This window comes from Populus alba, chromosome 17, assembly GCF_005239225.2.
Source record: "Populus alba chromosome 17, ASM523922v2, whole genome shotgun sequence".
In the NCBI taxonomy this organism is placed as follows: domain Eukaryota; kingdom Viridiplantae; phylum Streptophyta; class Magnoliopsida; order Malpighiales; family Salicaceae; genus Populus; species Populus alba.
In genome coordinates this window covers 780877-793317 of record NC_133300.1, presented here as the reverse complement: position 1 = coordinate 793317, position 12441 = coordinate 780877, and the positions used below count along the sequence as shown (strand labels likewise).

At 34.3% G+C, this 12441-nt stretch overlaps 1 pseudogene; it reads right to left on the bottom strand.

Moving 5' to 3' along the window:
* Positions 1–8433: 8433 nt before the first annotated feature.
* On the bottom strand, positions 8434–12338 carry LOC118053345 (integrin-linked protein kinase 1-like; annotated as a pseudogene).
* Between the last annotated feature and the right edge of the window lie 103 nt (positions 12339–12441).

Sequence of the window (12441 nt, the reverse complement as noted above, 5' to 3'; positions counted from 1 at the left end):
TAATCCTAAAACCCATCCAAAAGTTCAACTTACTATTGGAAAAGTGAGGCTGAAAACATTTGTTTTGCTTTTCCACGTAGCATTTGCGGTATATACAATTGAAACACTTGAACAACAAATTTGCATAATCTTTGATGGAGGTTGCTTTTCATACGACATATGGTACTATCTTTTCTTTTCTCTTTTTTAACGCGGAGTTGCTGACACAACAAGCACTATCTCAATTTTTCAATAATTGTCGATGAAAAATATTTTTGAGTTAAAAAAAAACTTGTTTTTGGTTTTATAATTTTTGATGAAATATATTTTTGGGTTGTTGGTTCCATACATTGATGATCTGGGTGGTCGCGTTACTTTGGGTCACTTAATGTGACTGTCTGAAAAGGTTGAAAGAGAAAGGTTGAAGATGGATTTGGGTGCCGGTATTTGATGCTTAAAAATATATTAAAATATATTTTTATTAAAAATTAATGATTAAAAAATAATTATGCACCCAAATGTAAGGAGTCTTCGCTTGAAGTTTCCAAGTCTTCTCTTACATAAAGGTTGCGACATAAAGTCCTATCTTTTCTTTTCTTTTCTTTTTCTTTTCTTTAACGTGGAGTCTTCTCTGACGCAACAAACTATGGCCCCGTCGGTTGTTTTACGGAGGAAAACACTACCTAAATTTATTTATTTTTTTGATATTTTGAATGATGAAACTCTTGGTTATTAATATAGTTCAGTGAAGGAAAAGAGGAGCTGGTGGTCACTTTGGGTTGTTAGTTACACTGGTGATGTTGAAGATAGTTTAAGTAACAGTGGTTGTTTTTAAAAATATTTATTATTTAAAAATATATTAAAATGATTTTTTAAAAGAAATACAATTTCAAAACAGATGAAAGCATTAGAGGAGTCTGTCTCCAAAATTCACTTCACAAAAGGCAGATTCCGCTCTGATCTGCAAAGCCTCATGGATTCCACTTCATTCGATTCTTTACTAGAATGAGCTGTCAAACATGCACCAACTGGATTAATCGAATGGTGCTGCATAAATTTATGGACTATAATTTAATCGGTTAGATTTTAAATTTGTTTTCAAAAAATTACTGATTCGAGTCTTATAAATTTTAAGATCATTAAAGACTTATTTAATCATTAACTTTAGAATCCGTAAAATTAATTCAAATATACACAAATTAACCCGAATATTTACATTAAAAAAAAAAAAATTATGTTGCAACCACTTAGTTAGTCAAACATGTACAATAGTTATAAACTTGATTATATTTTTTTTGTGTGTGGTTAAATCAAGTTTTGGAAAATTTTGAATTTTTTTTTAAAAAATATTTGTTTTATATTTTTAAATTATTTCGATAAATATAGATTTTTTTAAAAAAAATAGATTTTAATATATTTTAAAATAAAAAATATTTTAAAAAATCATCTTTATAATTTTATATTCATTTGTAGCAATTATAGAAAAAGATGTATATACAACATTTTTTCACTCTAGTCCTACATTTTCCACATAGACAGATCTACCTTCCATATTTATACTTACTCCTCGCATTTTTTATTGTTTCTCCTTTGTTCATATCCATAAAAATCAAAGCCAAAAAAAGAGATTGTTGCTATCATCCTTCTACTCGACACATGCATATTACTTTGGATTTCATTTTCTTGGAGTCAAAGTAGTATTTCTCGACTTCCTCACCCATCTCTCCTCTTCAAAAAAAAAAAAAAAAAACAGAGAAATTAATGAGGTTATACTTTGATGGCATTGAAGACCAACCAGTCCAATTATAGATTGTAGAAGACCACGTAAAAGACCTCTTGGGGTAATACACTTTGCTTCATCTCCTAATATTCTAGATTGTTTTATTGGATATAAATTACCTTTCAGTCATAATCAAGAAAAATCATCAAATCGATATTCTCTAGAATACAGAGCAAGAAAATCAAAGTATTATCTCAGAAGCTGGCAAAACTTTTGTACACCAACTTTCATCCATACAGGTCCCTTACAAACTACGTACAGGTAGCTCTTCCAAGACCAGAGTGGACTCAAGCTATAATTATAGAAATGAAGGCATTGTAGAAAAACCAAGCATGGAGTCTGTTCCCCTACTCGTTATTGTTGGGTTTATTTAATGAAACAATGTTCTGAATTCTATGAGATATATACAACATTTCGAGCTCTTGTGAAAACTCAACATTCTGTTGTAATCAAATGTTTTATTTGTGATTTGAATGGGGAATACACTTCTAATAAATTTTGTCAGTTGTTTGCTTTAAATGGTACCATTCACCAAACTTCATATGTAGATACTCCTGAGCAAAATAGCGTTGCTAAAAGAAAACATAGGCACATTATTGAAACTGCTTGTTCTCTCTTGCTGTTTGCTTTTGTTCCTAGTAAGTTTTGGGGAGAAGTTGTCCTTATTGCTGTAAGTTTGATTAATATAATCCCATCTTCACATAGTTTAAGTTTATCTCCTTTTGAAAAAGTTATATGGCATGTCCCTAATTATTCCTCTTTTAGAGTTTTTGGTTGTAATTGTTTCATTCTTCGTCCTCATGCAAAATGCAATAAATTGTCCTCTCGTTCTGCTATTTGCGTCTTTCTAGGTTATGGTGAAAGTAAAAAGAGGTATTGTTGTTTTGATCCAATAACTCTTAAACTTTATGTGTCTCGTCATGTTGTCTTTCTTGAACATATACTTTTCTTTTTTATTTCATCCACTACTCATAACTTGACTAGACCTGATATTATTCGTATAAATCCCTTTTTTTAGGATTCTGATAATATATCATCACAGGTTCCTAGTATCGCAGATACTATTTTCCATGTTCAACCAATTTGTACTCATCATCCTACAGGTACTGAACTTTACTCTCTAGCACACCTGAAGCTCCATTCTCATCTACAACCCCCAAAGCTTTGTTTGAGATTGTGGATCTACCTCTACATCAATCCATACAAATTCATAAGTCCACAAAACTATCATATTTTGCTTATTCTTGTTATTCTTCATCATTTACTTCCTTTTTAGCTTCTATTCATTGTCTCTCTGAGCCCTCTTCCTATAAAAAGGCAATTATTGATCCCCTTTGGAAGCAAGGTATAGATGAGAAACTTTCTGCTTTGCATAAAAAAGATACTTTAGACTTGGTTCCTCTACCTCCTCGTAAGAGTATTGTTGGTTATCGTTGGGTGTATAAGATCAAAACTAACTCTGATGGGTTTATTAAGCGATACAAAGCTAGGTTAGTTGCAAAAGGATACTTTCAACATTATAGTATGGATTATGAGAAGATATTTGCCCCTGTTGCAAAAATGACTACTATCCGTACTCTTATTGTTGTAGCTTTGGTTCGTCAATTTCATATCTCACAACTTGATGTTAAAAATGCCTTCTTGAATGAAGATCTTCAAGAACAAGTTTATATGGCGCCTCCTCCTAGTGTTTCACATGACTCTGGGTATGTTTGTAAGCTTAAGAAAGTGTTATATGGTCTCAAACAAGCACCTCGTGCTTGGTTTGAGAAATTTGTTGTCATGATCTCATCTCTTGAATTTGTTTCTAGTAGTCATGATTCTGCTCTTTTTATTAAGAGCATTGATGCAAGTCATATCATTTTGTCCTTATATGTTGATGACATGATTATTACTAGTGATGATATTGATGGTATCTTAGCTTTGAAGACAAAGCTAGCTAGACAGTTTGAAATGAAAGATTTGGGTTCTCTTCGATATTTTCTGGGTATTGAGGTAGCTTGGTATATCTCATCATTACTCGTCCAGATATTACATATGTTGTTCATGTTGTTAGTCAGTTTGTTACTTCTCTTACTACTGTTCATTGGACAGTTGTTCTTCGTATTTTACAATATCTTCGAGGTAGTCTTTCAGAGCCTGCTACTACCATCCACCTCTTCCTTGGAGCTGCGTGCATACTTTGATACTGATCGCAAATCGGTTACTGGTTTCTTTATCTTTTTTAGGTGATTCTCTCATCTCTTGGAAGAGCAAGAAACAATTTATTATTTCTCAATCCTCATCTAAAGCAGAATACCGTGTTATGACATCTACTACCAAAGAGATTATTTGTTTACATTGGTTACTTGCGGATATTGGGAGTTTCACTTTCTCATCTTACTCTTATGTATTGTGACAACCAGAGTTCTATTCAGATTGCTCAAAACTCAGTTTTTTATGAACGAATTAAGGATATTGAGATTGATTGTCAACTTACTCGTCATCATATCAAGCATGGCACTATAACTTTGCCTTTTGTTTCTTTTTCCTTGTAGATTGAGGATTTCTTTACCAAGTCACATTCTATTTCTTGTTTTTGTTTTCTAGTTTACAAACTCACGATGCGGCAGCTAGAAGCATATATATAAGCTCTTTGTATATAGGTTAAAGTAAGAACAATAATACAAATCAATTGAAGAAAATTCTAGCCTCCTTCTCTTAATAAATAAAATAAGGTAAATATATTATTTAACATTAACCACCTCCTTATCCACTAGATCAAAGAACTCTTTACACTCTCAGCCCACATAATGCAAGATTCATAGAAAACAGAACTAAATTATAGCCAAGTTAATTTTCCAAAATATTGAATGCTATTTGTTTTAAAAAGAAACAAATAACAAAACCTTACCGCTAAAAATTAGTAACACCCCAGTCTGTACAAATGGCGAAGCTAAACATGCCATGAATACATCTTACATGTCTTGAATTCAAGTCAAGAATACTTTCCAGTGGTCACTGTAAAGTCATTCGCTTAGCAACACGCATAAGAATTAACTTGAAACATTTTTATGAACAGATATTCAGGGAGTAACTTCTTTGGATTCATTTCATAGAAAAATAGAGACCCAAAAGGAAAAAGAAAAGAGAAATTTTAAGTTAAAATATTCTTTTAAGAGTTTTGAATTTTATTTTCTTTCTTGTTTATTTTTTTTTCAAAATAAATACAAGAAATTAACTAATATAATATTAATAATTACTTCATATTACTCCATAATCACCGTAAAATCTTCGTGTTCAAGACAACAAATACTTATATTTGATGGCATGCGAAGTGGATTTTGTTCTTATTGAAATTTTTTTCCTTTCTCTCATCAAAACAACAGTAATATTTGGGCTTTTTTTAGAAATATTAAACAAAAACAGTTAGAATTTCCTTCTTATATATATTCCACAAATTAACCATTAGAAGAAAAAAAACACAAACAGAAGAAAAATAAAAAGAACAGACTACAAAGAAGTATTTCCTTCTTTGGATTCATTTAACAGACTCTCTAGTTAGAGTTGTGTTCAATATTAATAGTGTAACCTCTTATACATAATCTAAGCTATAAGCTATATAAATAAAGACGATGGCTAATACAATTGTTAAGCCTTCAAAATACTTCTTATATCTTAATTTGTAGCAGAGTCTTCTCCTCTCTAATCATCTTCTTTGTGATCTTGCTATACATGGATTTTAATCAAGATATAATAGCTGCAGTTGATTCCCTTTTTAATCCCTCTATTGTTAATCCTGTTTTTAACCCCTTAGTTGTTGTCAAGTCTTTCATGCCAGTTCTATCCACTGTTCTGTCACCTGGTTCTTCTTCCTCTCCTCGCTGCCTCCGATGCAAACAACGTCTTTGCATTCCTTTGTTGTGTCGCACCCAACATCGCGGCGGCCTTAAAAATTTATTCTTGAATTATGGAAAAAGAACAGATATCTGGCATCTTGTTCTTTTAGGGGAAAAGGTCTTGTTTAAGGAGTCGCCACCTAGTATTATGGTCACTAGGAACCCTAACTGGTCAACAGAGATTTTATGGTCCGAGACTGGTTACGTAAAAGGGAAGATATTATCACCCCTTAAACGTCCTGCCTGAGGCAGGCTGCATTGCTAGTTTCGTCTTAAATTGCTAAATGTTTATTTTTTTTATGTTATGAAAATTTGTTTACAATATTCCTGACTCTGGCGCCAGTGAATATTAACTACGAATATTTCCAACTCTGGCATTGATAAATATTACGTAGCTAAAAAAATAAATTTAAATCAAATGTTTTTTTTTTATTCCCGACTCTAGCGCCAGTGAATAAATAAATAATAATACATTTATTTTTACGCATGCACATATTTTTTTATTTTTCTAGCTAAATAAAATAAAATACAACGAATAAAAATAATATAAATTTAAACCGGTATTTTTATTCCTAACTCTGACGTTAGTGAATAAACCAATAAATTTACATTATTTTTATTTATGCATACACATTTTTTTTTTCTCTACCTCTTTTTTATTTTTCTGTTTTTTTATATATATTTTTTTTGGTTGGGCTAGGCTAAATCCAGCCCAACATGTATATTGGTGGTTGAGCCCAGCTCAGCCCCACAGGCCCAGCCAGCCCGACCACTGGCCCAAGCCAATGGCCTGGCTATGCTGAGCAGCACGCGTGTTGCTACACTGTGCAAGTGAATTAAAATTCACTTGCACAGTGTAAATGTCAATTACTGAAACAATGCAAGAGGAAGAAGTCACGTACCTGGCGATGGGGACGATTCTGGCTGGAACGTTGGTGGTGACTTTCGCCTGCTGGATTACCTTTGCTTCTGCTTTTTCCGTTCCTGTGCCCGCGGTCTGCTTTTTGTTTTTAACAGACTTTGAGATGACGAAGGAGACAACAATGGAGATGCCGGTTTACTGTGGATGCCGATTATTGTCTTTATTTTTTTTTTTTTTTTGCAGGGATAACACGATGAAAGGGATAATCAATCCTTGTCTGTGTGTGTGCTTCCCTTTTTCTCCCCTGCTCTGCGTGTTATTTCTTTATGTATTTCTGTGTGCCTCTCTGTTTTTTTTCTCTGTTTCCCCTTCCCCTGTGTCTTCGTTCCTCTCTCTGTATTTTCTTTTTTTGATTGTGTTTTGTTTGCTCTGTTGGGTGCGACAGAATTGCTCTATTTTTGTTGTTTTGCTGGCTTTTTCTTTCGTCTTTTTTCTGGGTTTCTCCTCCTCGGTTTCTTCCTCTTTTGTGTTGGTTTCGTCCCCTTTTTTATAAGGCTAGATCTTCAAAAACCGTCTCCTTCACGACCGGGATCATGGCCTGTTGAATCGGATGCATTGATTTTCTTGTTGAATCGGCTGCCCTGGCGAAATGGAAGGGATGACGAACAGTATTATTGCAAACGGCGCCGTTTGTGTGTTTTGAGGAATTTTTCACTTTGGTTCCTGGATGTTTTGTACTTCACAATTAAGATCTTAATCATTAATAATCAACTTCTAATTGTACCCTTGGATTAAGTCAATTGAATCCTTGATTTATAGTGCCATTTACACAACAGTCCTGGGTTTTTGGACTATTTAATTTGGTCCTTGGACTTTAATTTTCTAGCAATTTTTCCTTGAATCAGCTCCAAACTTTGGTATTTTTTCAATTACACCCCTGATTCCTTTAATTAATTAAATCAAAATTTAATTAAGTCCTCAAACTCATCACTTCTTCAATTAAACTCTTGATTTCATTAATTAAAATAATCTAAATTTTAATTAAATAAATTCTTCAATTAAGCCTTTGATTTAATTAATTAAACTAGTCAAGAGTTTAATTAAATCTTTAAACTTCAAATCATGTTGCCCTTAACCCAAATTTTAATTTATTCTTCATTTATTTTATTTTTATTTTATTTTTTATTATTTTTCAAATAATAAAAATAAAAAGATCAAAAATTGAGTTATGACATGTTGCACTAGCATTTTACTCCTTTCTCTGATTTGTTTCACTGATGTTGTTTGGTCTAGAACTGTTGGTGATCAAAAATCTACACATGTATATCTTGTGTTTCTTGGTACTACTCTTATCTCGTGGAATTTAGAAAACAACGGATTGTTGGTCGTTCTTATATTAAAGCTAAATACAAGGCTTTAACTTATGGTAGAACTGAAATTTTATGGATTCGTTCTCTGATTTCAGAGCTTCGGCTTCCTAGTGTTTCTACTACTACGCTATAGTGTGATAATTTGGATACTAATTATCTGTCAGTTAATCTTTTTTTTTCTTACTCATACTAAACATGTCGAGGTTAACTACAACTTTATTCATAATAGAATAGCTAATCAGGAGATTCGAATTCACTTCATTTCTTCCGAGCTTGTTCATGTTTTTACTAAACCTCTATCTTTTGTGATCATTGTTTATTTTTTATCCAAGCTTCGTGTGGGAGCTCTATTTTTACCTTGAAATAGAGTATAATAGAAAATAAACTGCTAGATCATAGGACACAATACAAGAAATTATGTTTACCTTATATAACTTATAGCTTAATACTGTACATAACCCTATTTATATAAATAGAAACTATGACTAATACAATTGTTAAGCTTCCTAAATACTTCTTATATCTCAACTCTACAATTGAAGAGATGATCCAATGACAAGCAGCTACGATTCAAGATTTGTTGATAGCAGCACAAAATTACAGCATTGTGTACAGAAATATAGAGTAAAATTACTATTTCAATTCATACAAGGATCCCAAGTGCACATATTATACATAAAAAGGGACAAGAGAACAAGGACATAGCAACTCATTTTGATCTTGATCCCTAATTATTTTTCCCCTTAATTATCAATGTGTAACATGAAGCTCCAAAACTGTTAATTTCATCGACGAAAATCCTCGGTCCTGTTCCAAATTTCCTCTTCTTGAAAATGTCACTGAACGCCTCCCTTGCTACTTCCTGCATTTAATTAATAATCTCATTAAACATTGACTTAGAACAATGAGGTAAAACACAGTGGTCTTGGGCAGTTTATATTGCTGCTTCAGAGATATAGTGCATGAGATCCATACCATGGAAGCTTAAAAGTGTCTTTCCACCATCCTTGTTTTGAACAGTTGCAACAAACTTTATCCAGTCTTGTGATGATCTCAGAAAAGGTTGGTCTGACAACAGGTTCTGAATGCCAACATTCATTAATCAACCTACATGAAGATCAAGCTGGTTCCCATAAAAATTAAGCTACTCCCTTGAGGTTGTTCCTCTCATTTCTATGAGCGAGACAATAGTGAGTCAAGCTCAAGAAGAGATCGGAAAACTAAGTAAAACAAGAGAAACTAATAGCTCAAGCCCTGTCTCTAGCTGGTTTTAGGGAACGGCCTTTTACTTGATCAATATCGAATTCGCATGAGCAGTCGTTTTCTAGATCCGTTGTATCATTCTTGGTTTTGGTACAACTTCCTATTCAATTTGCAAAAGAAATTGAAGACATAATCCAAAACTTACTCTTTTAAATCTGGAGGGTAACTTCTTGCTTTGATCTTGAATGGCGGTCTCTTTTTCTCTAAGCACATCAACTTCACGACCTCTTCAGGAGTTTTAGGATGGAAAGGCTGCACTCCCTCAAGCATCTAAGCTCAAACGAAAAACAAACAGAAGAAAAGTCCCACTTAGCACTTAAATCTTCAAGTAAAAAACCATGCACTGTGCAAAGAATAGAAGTAATACATATGAAGGAAAACAGGAAAGTACAACCAGCTTGCCAAATTAGACTGCGAAGTACCTCGTACAGAATGACTCCAAAGAGTATGCATCAACGCTTCGATCGAATATTTCGTCGTTATAAATCTCAGGTGCCATGTATACATCTGGAAAGCAATACCATCACTTAAATTCAAGTCAAGAACACATTGCAGTAATCCATTTAAAGTTATTCACTCAGCCGTACATGATGAGTTTAGATGAAGAGTTCTGCTCTTAAAAGGAAGCAGGATAACAGTGTAGAAGTGTAAAAAAAACTTACTAGAATGGTCAATAAGAGTCCCTGGTGCTAATTTAGCTTTGTCAGGTGAAATGTTTGACAACCTTATCAAACCAAATCCAGCTACCTTCAATAGACCACCATTATCCAGCAAAATATTTCTGGCACCTTACCAAAATTTCCAATATTACAGAACAGTACATCTTAGGAAGTACAAATCAGTTTTTCTATTCACACATCACATTAACTTCTGCATTTGTTGTCTTACTTTGGCTTTAAATCGCAATGGATGATCGGATCTGGTTTGCATTCATGAAGGTAGTTTTATGCCCTGATAACAAAAGATCGATCCATGCATCTTAAGAGTGGAAAACATAGAGACTACTCAGAGGAATGTAAAATGGGGTTGCTGTCACTTGGAAGCATTCTTAACTGTTCTGTCTGCGTGCATGTGTGTGCTGTGCTTCGTTTTTCGGGGACAAATACAGAATTCGATAATTGAACAAGCAGAGTTTTTTTATGCAAGAAATTCAAACTTGCCTGGCAATATCAAGACCAAATCTCAAAACTTTAGATGGGGACAACCGCCCCTTTTTCAAAAGATAACTTGCTAAGTCACCCTGAAAAATTCAAATTCCACAGTTAAATCCACAAAATGAAAACCTAAAAAAAGCATTCAATCTTAATGCATGAGAGAGGGGGGAGGCATGCTTACTTTTGAATGATATTCTGCAACAATCATCATCGGCAGATTTTGGGTGACAGCACCAACAAACTGAATCACATTAGGATGTCGAACTTTTTCTAACAAGGTTAGCTCATGTTTGAAAGCATTTCTGCCATTCAATGCCACAAAGAGGGAAAAAAAATATGAGGGCTCAATTCTATCATGGCCTTACAACCCCAAATTACTCAACCACAGATGCAGAACAACTGAAGCAGCAAAAAACAAGTAAACATGAACCATTTCTTTAAGAACCAGTTCTCAATGCTAGTCTTAATGCTTAATATAGTACATATAAGCATGATGGAGCATAGCAGAATGGTTATTCAAGATGAACCTACATGCTTTCAGGGTCTGCAGAACGGTCCTTTTCGAGTATCTTCACGGCAACCTTGGTACCATTCCATTTAGCAACTTGAAACATTCCCTGTCATAGAATTTATCAATTTATAATCATGGCAAGACATCAAAGGAAATTGTTAAACCATATATTTCTACCAAGTGAAGAACTTGAAGTGAGGTTATTAAGGTTGCAATTCTCTGCCTACTTTTGTTATGGAACAGAGGATATGCCAGTCAAAATTCAATTCCCATAAGATCATCTACTAGCTACCAAGCAAACTACAATAACCTAAACAGTGTTTCTATTTAAGAATCATTAGGAAGCTAACAGATAGTAAAAATGTTCTCACAGCAAGCACAAATTAATGAAATTGAAGGGGAGTAGGATCATGCCTTTGTAATGCCGTCCGACTTTCGAACTTGAAGTTCCAATGGATTGAGCTCATACTCTGGAATCTCCCGAGGATTTGCAACAGTCATTGGTGTCTTCCTGGTGGTTTTCTAAAATAATCCAACATACATGAACACCATACCTCAAACACAGACAGAAAATTCAACAAAACCAAATTAAGAAAGCTATTGATATTTTATTACCGGGGCCTTAGCTCCTCTTGCCTTCAAAATGTTATAAACTTCAACATTCCCATAATACTTAGCATCCGCACATGCCTATCGAAACAAAAACCCAAAACTTCACAAATTAAACGTAACAAGATCAAACAACATATGACTTGAGAATACCCTCATCGTCATTAATGATTATTATATATATAAAAAAAAAGAATCTCATACTGACTCGAGATTATAAAAAAAAAAAAAAAAAAATAGATGAATGAATGTAGTAAATTTACCGTGCTGCCCCAGCGATCACGGGCATCAATGTTAGCCCTACGACTCAGAAGGAGCTTGACGACCTCAACATGACCTTCACAGGCAGCAATATGCAAAGCAGTTCTTCCATCCAAATCAATACTATTAACATCAATACCTTCATTCAACAAATCCTCAACTCCTTTAACATCTCCTCTACAAGCCAAGAACAACAAATGCATCGTCGCGTCCAGATTCTCCGGTACACTCAACTCATCATGGCCATGAAGCGGACTCCTCCGAATTGGATCCAAAGAAGACTGTCTTCCGAAGCTAAACCTCAAGTTATTCCTCCTCGGATCGAGCGAGGATTGTCTTGAGAATTGCCTGCTGAATGACCTCCTCAACGATCCTGTCGAAAACTGACGTGAGATTCCTCGCTTTAGCTGGTTTGCAAGTCCCTCCATATTTATTTTCTTGGTAGCTATTTGGATGGTTCCCGGTTGCTTGCTTGCTACGTAAGAATGCTGTTTAGAGTTTGGTAACTCAAGGGATCGAGAGCGATCATGAAGCGCTCGCTCTCGACGCCTAACCGAGGAGGAAGGATCGAAGTAGAGGAGCAGAAGGAAATGGAGGATGAGATCCGAGAGAAATGGGATGGGAAAGAGGGGGGGGGAGAGAGAAGGTGGGGAGGATTTTGTGGGTTGAAAAAGCCGTTGGTAATATTTTATATATTTATTTTGATTTATCGTTATGGAGAGTGTCCTGTCTGTATGTTGGGCTGTCTGTGTGGTGGTGCTTGTGTGGCACTGT